Raw genomic sequence first — 9,478 nt, forward strand, 5'->3', positions numbered from 1 at the left:
AAACTCATTAATCCTGTCCTCATTGAAATCGAACAGCTCATCATACATGAAGGTGAACTATCCATAAGTGAGCTACAACAAAGCCATTAGCAGATGCTCCATCTCCCAGCTTCTTCTTTTGGGCCTCCTTATCTCGAGAGACAATGGATACGCGCCTGGAGGTGGTCAGTGGTTTGTGAAGCAGCGCCTGGAGTGGCTATAAAGGCCAATTCTGGAGTGACAGGCTCTTCCACAGGTGCTGCAGAGAAATTTGTTTGTTGGGGCTGTTGCACAGTTGGCTCTCCCCTTGCGCCTCTGTCTTTTTTCCTGCCAACTACTAAGTCTCTTCGACTCGCCACAATTTAGCCCTGTCTTTATGGCTGCCCGCCAGCTCTGGCGAATGCTGGCAACTGACTCCCACGACTTGTGATCAATGTCACACGATTTCATGTCGCGTTTGCAGACGTCTTTAAAGCAGAGACATGGACGGCCGGTGGGTCTGATACCAGTGGCGAGCTCGCTGTACAATGTGTCTTTGGGGATCCTGCCATCTTCCATGCGGCTCACATGGCCAAGCCATCTCAAGCGCCGCTGACTCAGTAGTGTGTATAAGCTGGGGGTGTTGGCCGCTTCAAGGACTTCTGTGTTGGAGATATAGTCCTGCCACCTGATGCCAAGTATTCTCCGAAGGCAGCGAAGATGGAATGAATTGAGACGTCGCTCTTGGCTGGCATACGTTGTCCAGGCCTCGCTGCCGTAGAGCAAGGTACTGAGGACACAGGCCTGATACACTCGGACTTTTGTGTTCCGTGTCAGTGCGCCATTTTCCCACACTCTCTTGGCCAGTCTGGACATAGCAGTGGAAGCCTTACCCATGCGCTTGTTGATTTCTGCATCTAGAGACAGGTTACTGGTGATAGTTGAGCCTAGGTAGGTGAACTCTTGAACCACTTCCAGAGCGTGGTCGCCAATATTGATGGATGGAGCATTTCTGACATCCTGCCCCATGATGTTCGTTTTCTTGAGGCTGATGGTTAGGCCAAATTCATTGCAGGCAGACGCAAACCTGTCGATGAGACTCTGCAGGCATTCTTCAGTGTGAGATGTTAAAGCAGCATCGTCAGCAAAGAGGAGTTCTCTGATGAGGACTTTCCGTACTTTGGACTTCGCTCTTAGACGGGCAAGGTTGAACAACCTGCCCCCTGATCTTGTGTGGAGGAAAATTCCTTCTTCAGAGGATTTGAACACATGTGAAAGCAGCAGGGAGAAGAAAATCCCAAAAAGTGTGGGTGCGAGAACACAGCCCTGTTTCACACCACTCAGGATAGGAAAGGGCTCTGATGAGGAGCCACCATGTTGAATTGTGCCTTTCATATTGTCATGGAATGAGGTGATGATACTTAGTAGCTTTGGTGGACATCCGATCTTTTCTAGTAGTCTGAAGAGACCACGTCTGCTGACGAGGTCAAAGGCTTTGGTGAGATCAATGAAAGCAATGTAGAGGGGCATCTGTTGTTCACGGCATTTCTCCTGTATCTGACGGAGGGAGAACAGCATGTCAATTGTCGATCTCTCTGCACGAAAGCCACACTGTGCCTCAGGGTAGACGCGCTCGGCCAGCTTCTGGAGCCTGTTCAGAGCGACTCGAACAAAGACTTTCCCCACTATGCTGAGCAGGGAGATTCCACGGTAGTTGTTGCAGTCACCGCGGTCACCTTTGTTTTTATAGAGGGTGATGATGTTGGCATCGCGCATGTCCTGGGGTACTGCTCCCTCGTCCCAGCACAGGCATAGCAGTTCATGTAGTGCTGAGAGTATACGGACACTACAATAAGGTGTGAGGTTCCCTCATCTTATCAAAATGGGCAGGGATCAGTAGCCATTGTATAGCCCCTTGGGAACCAAAAGCCTAAGGTCACATGGGTGAAACTAACACTTTATGAATTTACCTTTCAAGGTAACCTTTTTTTGGGAACAAAGGGAGTCAGGTCATCAATCATCAAGACCATCAGTCTGGGATCTCTAGCCACAGAGAGAACATCAAAAGCCATCTTTAATTCCAGCACAAGGCAGAGAGAGATCGATCAATTCCTGCTGAGACGAGTTGGCAACCAACTGCAGCAGAGAAGTAAGAGTGCCTTTTGAACCACTCCACCACCTGTGAAATTTGAACTAAAAGATACCACCAGCACCATCTTCAAATTGAAGTGTTGTCTGCCAGGAGACTTCAGCAACCCAACAAGGGGCAGACGACCAGCAAATGGGCCTGCAACTTTAAAACTTAGCTTCGAAGAGGATCCCACAGGTTTTTCCTGAAAACAGCAGACTTTACAACTTGAATTCTTAACACCTTTTACCCTTTACCTTCATCTATCTTTTCTTGAATGTGCATGAGAAAGTGAATGCATGCATGAGTGGTGTTGCAAACATTTTGGGTGATTTATTGTTTAATAAATATTTAATCTTCTGTTTTAAACTCATGAGAATACCTGTCACTGTCTGTTAATTTGACCAAAACACAGGGGCTGAAACATTAATTTAAACAAAACATTACCTGTGGTCAATTGGGAGGTGACCAGTGGAAGCCGGCCACGCCATTTCCTACCTGTCCATAATACCAACCTCCTGTCTTCCACCGTTCGTAAACTTAAGCTCAATCAAAACTCTGTTTTCAGTATCTTAACTCGCACCAAGTTCCCATATGCCCTGTGCTCACCGATCTGCATTGGCTCTCGGCAGTAACACCTTAATTTTAAAATTCTGTACCTGGTTTTCAAATCCCTCCAAGGTCTTGCCCCTCCCTAAATCTGTAATCTCCTCCAGCCGTATAATCCTCCAAGATCTCCATGCTCCTTAAATTCTGGCCTCTTGCCCATCCACCGACTTTAATCGCTCCACCATTGGCAGCCATGTCTTCAGCTGCCTAAGCCCTAAACTTAGGTAATCCCTCCCTAAACCTCTCCTCCTTTAAGTAGCTCCTTAAAACCTGCCTTTTTGACCAAGCTTTTGGTCATCTGTCCTAATATCTTATTAAATGGCTGTGTTTGTTTAATAATGTTCTTGTGAAGCGCCTCAGGCCATTTTACTATGTTAAAGGTGCAATATAAACACAAGTTGTTGTTGCATCATCAGAGGTACCTTCTTTTGGACAAGGCATTCAACTAAGGCTCCATCTGCTTGCTCAGGTGGATGTTTAAATAACGCTAAGTTTTTTTTAAAGAGCTGGGGAGTTCTCTGATGTCCTGGCCGACAACTAACCTTCATCACTATTTAAAAAAAGAACAGACTAAACAGACAATTATTTCATTGTTTTTTGTGGGACTTCTCTTTATGCAAATTGGCTGCCACATTTCCCTTTTGGTGGTGGGGGTGGGGTGGGGGGGGGGGGGGGGGTGGTGGTGGTGCGGAAGTGACCATACTTCAAAATTAATTCATTTGTTTTAAATTGCTTTGAGACATCCTGAGGACAGGAAAGACACTCAAATGTTCCAATCTTACTGAAGGAGGCAAGAGAAAGCACTCATTTAAGACTTCAACACCGGTGAACAAGGGACACAATTTGTTAAATTGTTTATGATGGTACTTAGGTAGGTTTCCCACAATAGTTTTTGCATCTTATTGCTCATCTTCTTGCACTCGAGAATAAATTAATTATCTATTCCTGGGCTATAACTGACGCAATTCAGACCATGAAAACTAGCAGAGTGGGATTCATAAATCTTCATTTGTCCATGCTGTATTACACAGAGCTAACGCACGGTCCCATCCACCTACTTACGCTAAGAATGAAGGGTAAGTCCCTTCAGTATACTGTCACCTACTTCCAACAGCCAGGCTGCAGACCACTTGACTGCATTGCTGGAATGTAGTACTTAGCATTGGAAAATTCACAATTGCGCTGGTTACACAGCTACTTTTGGGAATGGAACCTTAAGAGTTGCAGTAGTTCTGTCAGCTCCTGATGGAGTCAGTATGATAGGTCTAATCCCACTAGTTTACGTTGAGTTCCTTGTAGCTAAGACTCAGTTTCCTGGATCTCTAGGCTTTCTGCCAGCATTCAAAAGTCTTTCCAACACTTTTAGTGTCTTTTTCATTATGATATAACCGCATCTCTGACCCAAACATATCGCAAATGTTGCTTTTCCTGTTCCAGGTCAAGACAAAATGTAAAACCCTCTGAACCTCATCTGTGCGATGGCTTCCTAGTTAAATAAAAAAGACTTTTAATCAAGTACATAGGCTATCTTGAGGTATTTATTCAACAATACCACGGCAAGCAAATGTTGCAATGAGACTGATCCAGCCAGGGAAATCGCACAAGAATTTTTTAATGAATTGTACTCTGGGCAAGACCAAGGTTGATTTTGTAATTAAGTATTTGAGGTGTAAATAGATAAAGCTGTATTAGGCTGGAAAATAAAATATTTCCTTATTTCTGCCCCTTTTTGTCACTGAGGACTGGTTGTATCATAAAGTTAGATATTCTCTTGCAGTATTCACAAAAAGAGTCAATATTCCCAAAAGTCCAGTATAAAATTACACCTACAAAATGTCAGTCTTCATTTATTTTAAGTACAAACACATCAACCTTCACTAACCATGCTATAGAAACTGTTTATGTAGGGCACTGTGTACAAAGATATTTGAAACTGTAACATGTTAACGATTTATTTGCTAAGCAGTTAACGGATCTGATTGGTCACAACTGAGTTTGTGAATGCACTCTCCAACACAGACTTAGTGCACAAGTGAAAGCATTAGTTAATGTTAGCACAGCTTACCAAAACTAGTATAAATGATATAACTGTTGTGGAAAGCGGTCAAAATGTAACAGTTATTAACGCATCTTTTATGACCAGGTAAGAAAGGGATCTAGGGTTCCCTCTCAGCCTTCACCTGATCTTACCATAACAGGGTTTTATTTTTTCACACACCTTTTAGCTCTCCCTTAATAATTCCTTGTTCACTAACTTCCAATTATAAGGCAAAGAAACTAGCCAAACAGGTTTTCTTCGGGTTAAAGAAAAAAGGTTGAACTTTATTTAAATTAAACTTAAACTCTAATTCGGTTAAAGTCTACGGATACATGACATGCCCACGCTAGCTTAAATACGCGATATATACATGCAGGTAGAGACAGAAAAGAGCAGAAGAAAATGAAGTGGAAAAGGTTGAGGCAATCTCTGAAGAGGGTTTTTGTTACGGCTCTTCGAGCTCACTATAGAGTCCTTGACTGTAGGTAGATCTTGCTCTTGGTTGGTGCCCAGTGTGCTTCTTAAACGTTGTTCGCAGTAGGAGACCTTTCTCCCTTGGGGTTCATGTGGCTTCAGTGGATTTGGAGTTCCGCGAGAAAGTGAGGGAGAGCCAGACAGAAGAGGCCTTCCAGGAGCATACTACAGTCTCTGAGGTCAAACTGTTTATATAATTCAGAAAAAACAGGTTGCCAAGCAGGCTAGTCACATGATCAGCTGGTCTGACCACGTCTGTTTGTGGATTCGGCCATCCCAGCAGTCATCCTGAAATTTGAGCTCCCTTGCCTTCAATTCTGGTGCTCAAAATCCATTGCGGGTTAACTTGGATAAGAGATGTAACCCCTTTGTCTCCACAAGCATCGTCTGTTAATATGCAAATATTTTTCCAACCAAGGGCCTGGTGATTTCTTTTTTAAATAAGTCCTTTCTTCACTTCAGCAACAGTTTTCAAATCAATGTTCATATGACAAAATTAATGTGTCTCATTCTTGGCAGGTGGGGGGTTTGCATGACACATCTATAACTCATTACATGTCTTGCAAAGATTTGTATTTATGGAGTAGCATCAATGTCGCAAAGCATTCCATGGCACTTCCTGTAAGTGTCAAACTTACTGCCATCTCTTTTACCTTCACACTTCATTGATTGGCTCAATATGTTTTAGGATTCTTTTGGTCATTTTATTTTTAAATGCTGAAAAGGCCCAGATATGAATTAATTTAAAAGGTGTTGTCATTGGAATCTTGCTTTAAAGGGCTTAAATTCAGAGGACAGCTGAGATTATGGGTGTGTATTAGGTTTCAAATAGAGCACCTGAAACCAACATCCTGGAGATAATATGGATAATTCGACATTCCAGCAAGCATTCGCACATTGCTAATTTAGGCAGTTGGACTCTGAACAAGGAGAAGGCATTTAAAAAGTGACACAGACAATAAAAGATAGTGAAAAGACTCCTGCAGCGATATCCTAGGGCTGAGATGATTGGCTTCCAAAAAATAATTTTTACTGTTAAAATAATTCTAACAGTAGCTGCACTTATACTTGATGTGAAGGTAGCACCATTTCTCATATTTGAAGTGAACCTTTTTTCTCACTTTCTCTTTGCCCCTTCCTCTCTTTCTCCCTTTGTCCATATTTGTTTGTTAAATAAGCACTCATAATGAACCTTAGCAAATGAAACATTAAAATTTGCCCTCTAGCTTTTCTTCAAATAAATTTGGAAAAGCAACCAAGAAAAATTAATTTCATTAAAGCTGTGAGGAGGTTGAAAAAAAACATGAGGCTGCCGGATTAGAGGTTCTGCCCTGGCTGCAAAGAGATTATTCTGTTTAAGTTACGTAAAGTAACCTACCAGAGTGGATATACCACTGCTAATCATATAATTACATGAATATGAATTGTACCCATTGCTCTACACATTTAACTTTATTTTGGAATAAAGCAGCTTACAATTCAAATCAATTTTCACCTCATCTACCTTCAGAGAAAGGAGTACATGTGGATGAGACATGGAGATCCAGTCCAGATTACAAGTGGTTACAAGGTCAATGAGTTGAAATGTCAACTTTCCCCTTCTCCCTTCATAGATGCTCCCTGACCTGCTGAGTGTTTCCAGCAATTTCTGTTCTGATTTCAGATTTTCAGCACCTGCAGTATTTTGCTTTTTGTTTTGTTAATTCAGCGCCACTTCTCTTCAAGGAATGTCCACTTGAAGAAGTACTGCTGTTTTCTTCAACGGGGTTTTTTTGTCTTTTACTCTGTTCACCTTCATTGCAATTGTCTCCCCCCTTATATTTGATTATATGTTTGCTAAAACTTGCTTTCACAGCCACACTTCTTCTCAGTAACTGTCTCCAGCTCCGACTCATTCCACATAGATTACAGCTTAAATTCCACCCTTCCAGTTTCTGATTCACCCATGTTCGCATATCTCTGTGATATTTTGAGTTACTCTAACCACTGTTTCCACAGCTTCATGAGACACTTTATCCATCATTTGTTGCTTCTGAGCTGTTCTGGTTCTCAGTTCCATTTTCCAGTTTCCTCATCCAGCACCTTTATTGAGGCCTTCAAAAAAGAATTGTATAATTACCTGAAGAGAACAAATTTGCAGGGCTCCAGGGAAAAGACGAGGTAATGGAACTAGGTGAGTTGCTCTTGCAGAGAGCTGGCACAGACACAATGGGCCAAATGGCCTCCTTTTGTGCTGTAACCATTCTATGATCTTTTTTTAAAAAAAATTTCTTGGCTGCTTTTCCAATTTATTTAAAATTTGCTCTCTAGCTTTTCTTCCAAAGTTTCATTAGGTTAAAGCCCATATTGAATGTTTGTTTAACAAATGGAGATGAGCAAAGAGAGAGGGGTAAAAAGAAAGTGAAAGGAGAGAATAAAGGTTCACTTCAAATATGATAAACTATGCTAATTACGCATAAAGGTGCAGCTATTGTCAAATTGTTGGAGGCCAATCAACTCAGCCTGAGGACATCACTGCAAGAATTCCTCAGGGTAGTACTAGATAAGCAGAAATTTCCTCCAGTTAAATATTGGGAAGACAGAAGCCAATGTTTTCAGCCCTGCTCCAAATTCCGTTTCCTAGCTACTGACTCCATCCCTCTCCCTGGCAACAGTCTCAGATTAAGCCAGTCTGTTCACAACCTTAGTGTCACATTTGACCCCAAGATGAGCTTCCAACCTCATTGCCTTCATTGCCTCTAGACTTGACTATTCCACCGCATTCCTGGCTGGTGTCCCAAATTCTACACTCCATAAACTTGAGGTCATCCAAAACTCTGCTGCCTGTGTCTTAACTTGCGCCAAGTCCTGTTCCCATGCTTGCTGCATGGACTGCTTCAATAGCACAGGGCGGCACAGTGACGCAGTGGTTAGCACTGCAGCCTCACAGTTCCAGGAACCCAGGTTCGATTCTGGGTACTGCCTGTGCAGAGTTTGCAAGTTCTCCCTGTGACCGTGTGGGTTTTCGCTGTGTGCTCCGGTTTCCTCCCACAGCAAACGACTTGCAGGCTGATAAGTAAATTGGCCATTGTAAATTGCCCCTAGTGTAGGTAGATGATATGGGATTACTGCAGGGTTAGGTATAAATGGGTGGTTGTTGGTCGGCACAGACTCGGTGGGCCGAAGGGCCGTTTCAGTGCTGTATCTCTAAAAAAAAACATTAGACTGTAAATTTGCAAGGACTCTAATTTTTTCTATTTTAAATGTTGGCTACATCTTCATAGTGTTTAAGAATTTAGTTCTTCTAATTAAAGAGTTAATTTGTTGATATAAAGACACCTGGATTGGTTAGCCTCATTTGGGAGTTAATAGATGATACAATTTGCCTGGGTCTTTCTTGAATTTGGAAAGTTTTGAACGATATGTTAGGCGATCTGTGGAGTGACGGGATTGAATTAACAGTGCATTTCTCCCACCACAATCAGAATCGTATATTTTGATTGGGGGCTTTGACTAGAGCAGTCAGTCGTAACACCATCATAAGTGGAGATGTTGGCAGATGATCGTACAGTGGCCAGTTCCATCTGCATTTCCTTAGATAATGAAGCAGTGTGCCTGCATGCCACAAGACCTGGGCAACATCCAGGTTTGGGCTGATAATTGGTAAATAAAATTTTCCACACACAAGGCAATGACCATCTCCAACAAGGAAGAGTCTAACTACTTCCTCTTGACATTCAATGGCATTACCATTGTCTAATCCCCTATCATCAACATCTGGGGATAACCATTGACCAGAAACTTAACTGTACTAGCCATATAAATACTGCAGCTACAAGAGAAGGTCAGAGGCTGGGTAATCTATGGCGTGTGGCTTACTTCATGACCCCCCAAAGCCTCACCATTTCCCTCGAGACATGAGTCAAGATGTGATGGAATACTCTTCACATGCCTGGATGGGTGCAGCTCTAACAACACTCAGGAAGCTCAATGTTATCCAAGACAAAGCAATCAGCTACATCAGCGCTCCATCCACCACCTTAAAAATTCACGCCCACAATCACCAGCACACCATGGTTGCACTGTGTACCATCTATAAAAAATGCATTGCAGCAATTTGATAAGGCTTCTTTGGCAGCACTTCCCAAACTCATGCTCTCTACCACCTAGAAGGACAAGGGCAACAGGTGCATAGGAAAACCACCACCTCCAAGTTCCTCTCCAAGTCACACATCATCTTGACTTGGAAATATATCGCCATTCCTTCGCTGTCACTGGATCAAAATCCTAGA

The sequence above is a fragment of the Heterodontus francisci genome, chromosome 1 (assembly GCF_036365525.1).
Source record: "Heterodontus francisci isolate sHetFra1 chromosome 1, sHetFra1.hap1, whole genome shotgun sequence".
Lineage (NCBI taxonomy): Eukaryota > Metazoa > Chordata > Chondrichthyes > Heterodontiformes > Heterodontidae > Heterodontus > Heterodontus francisci.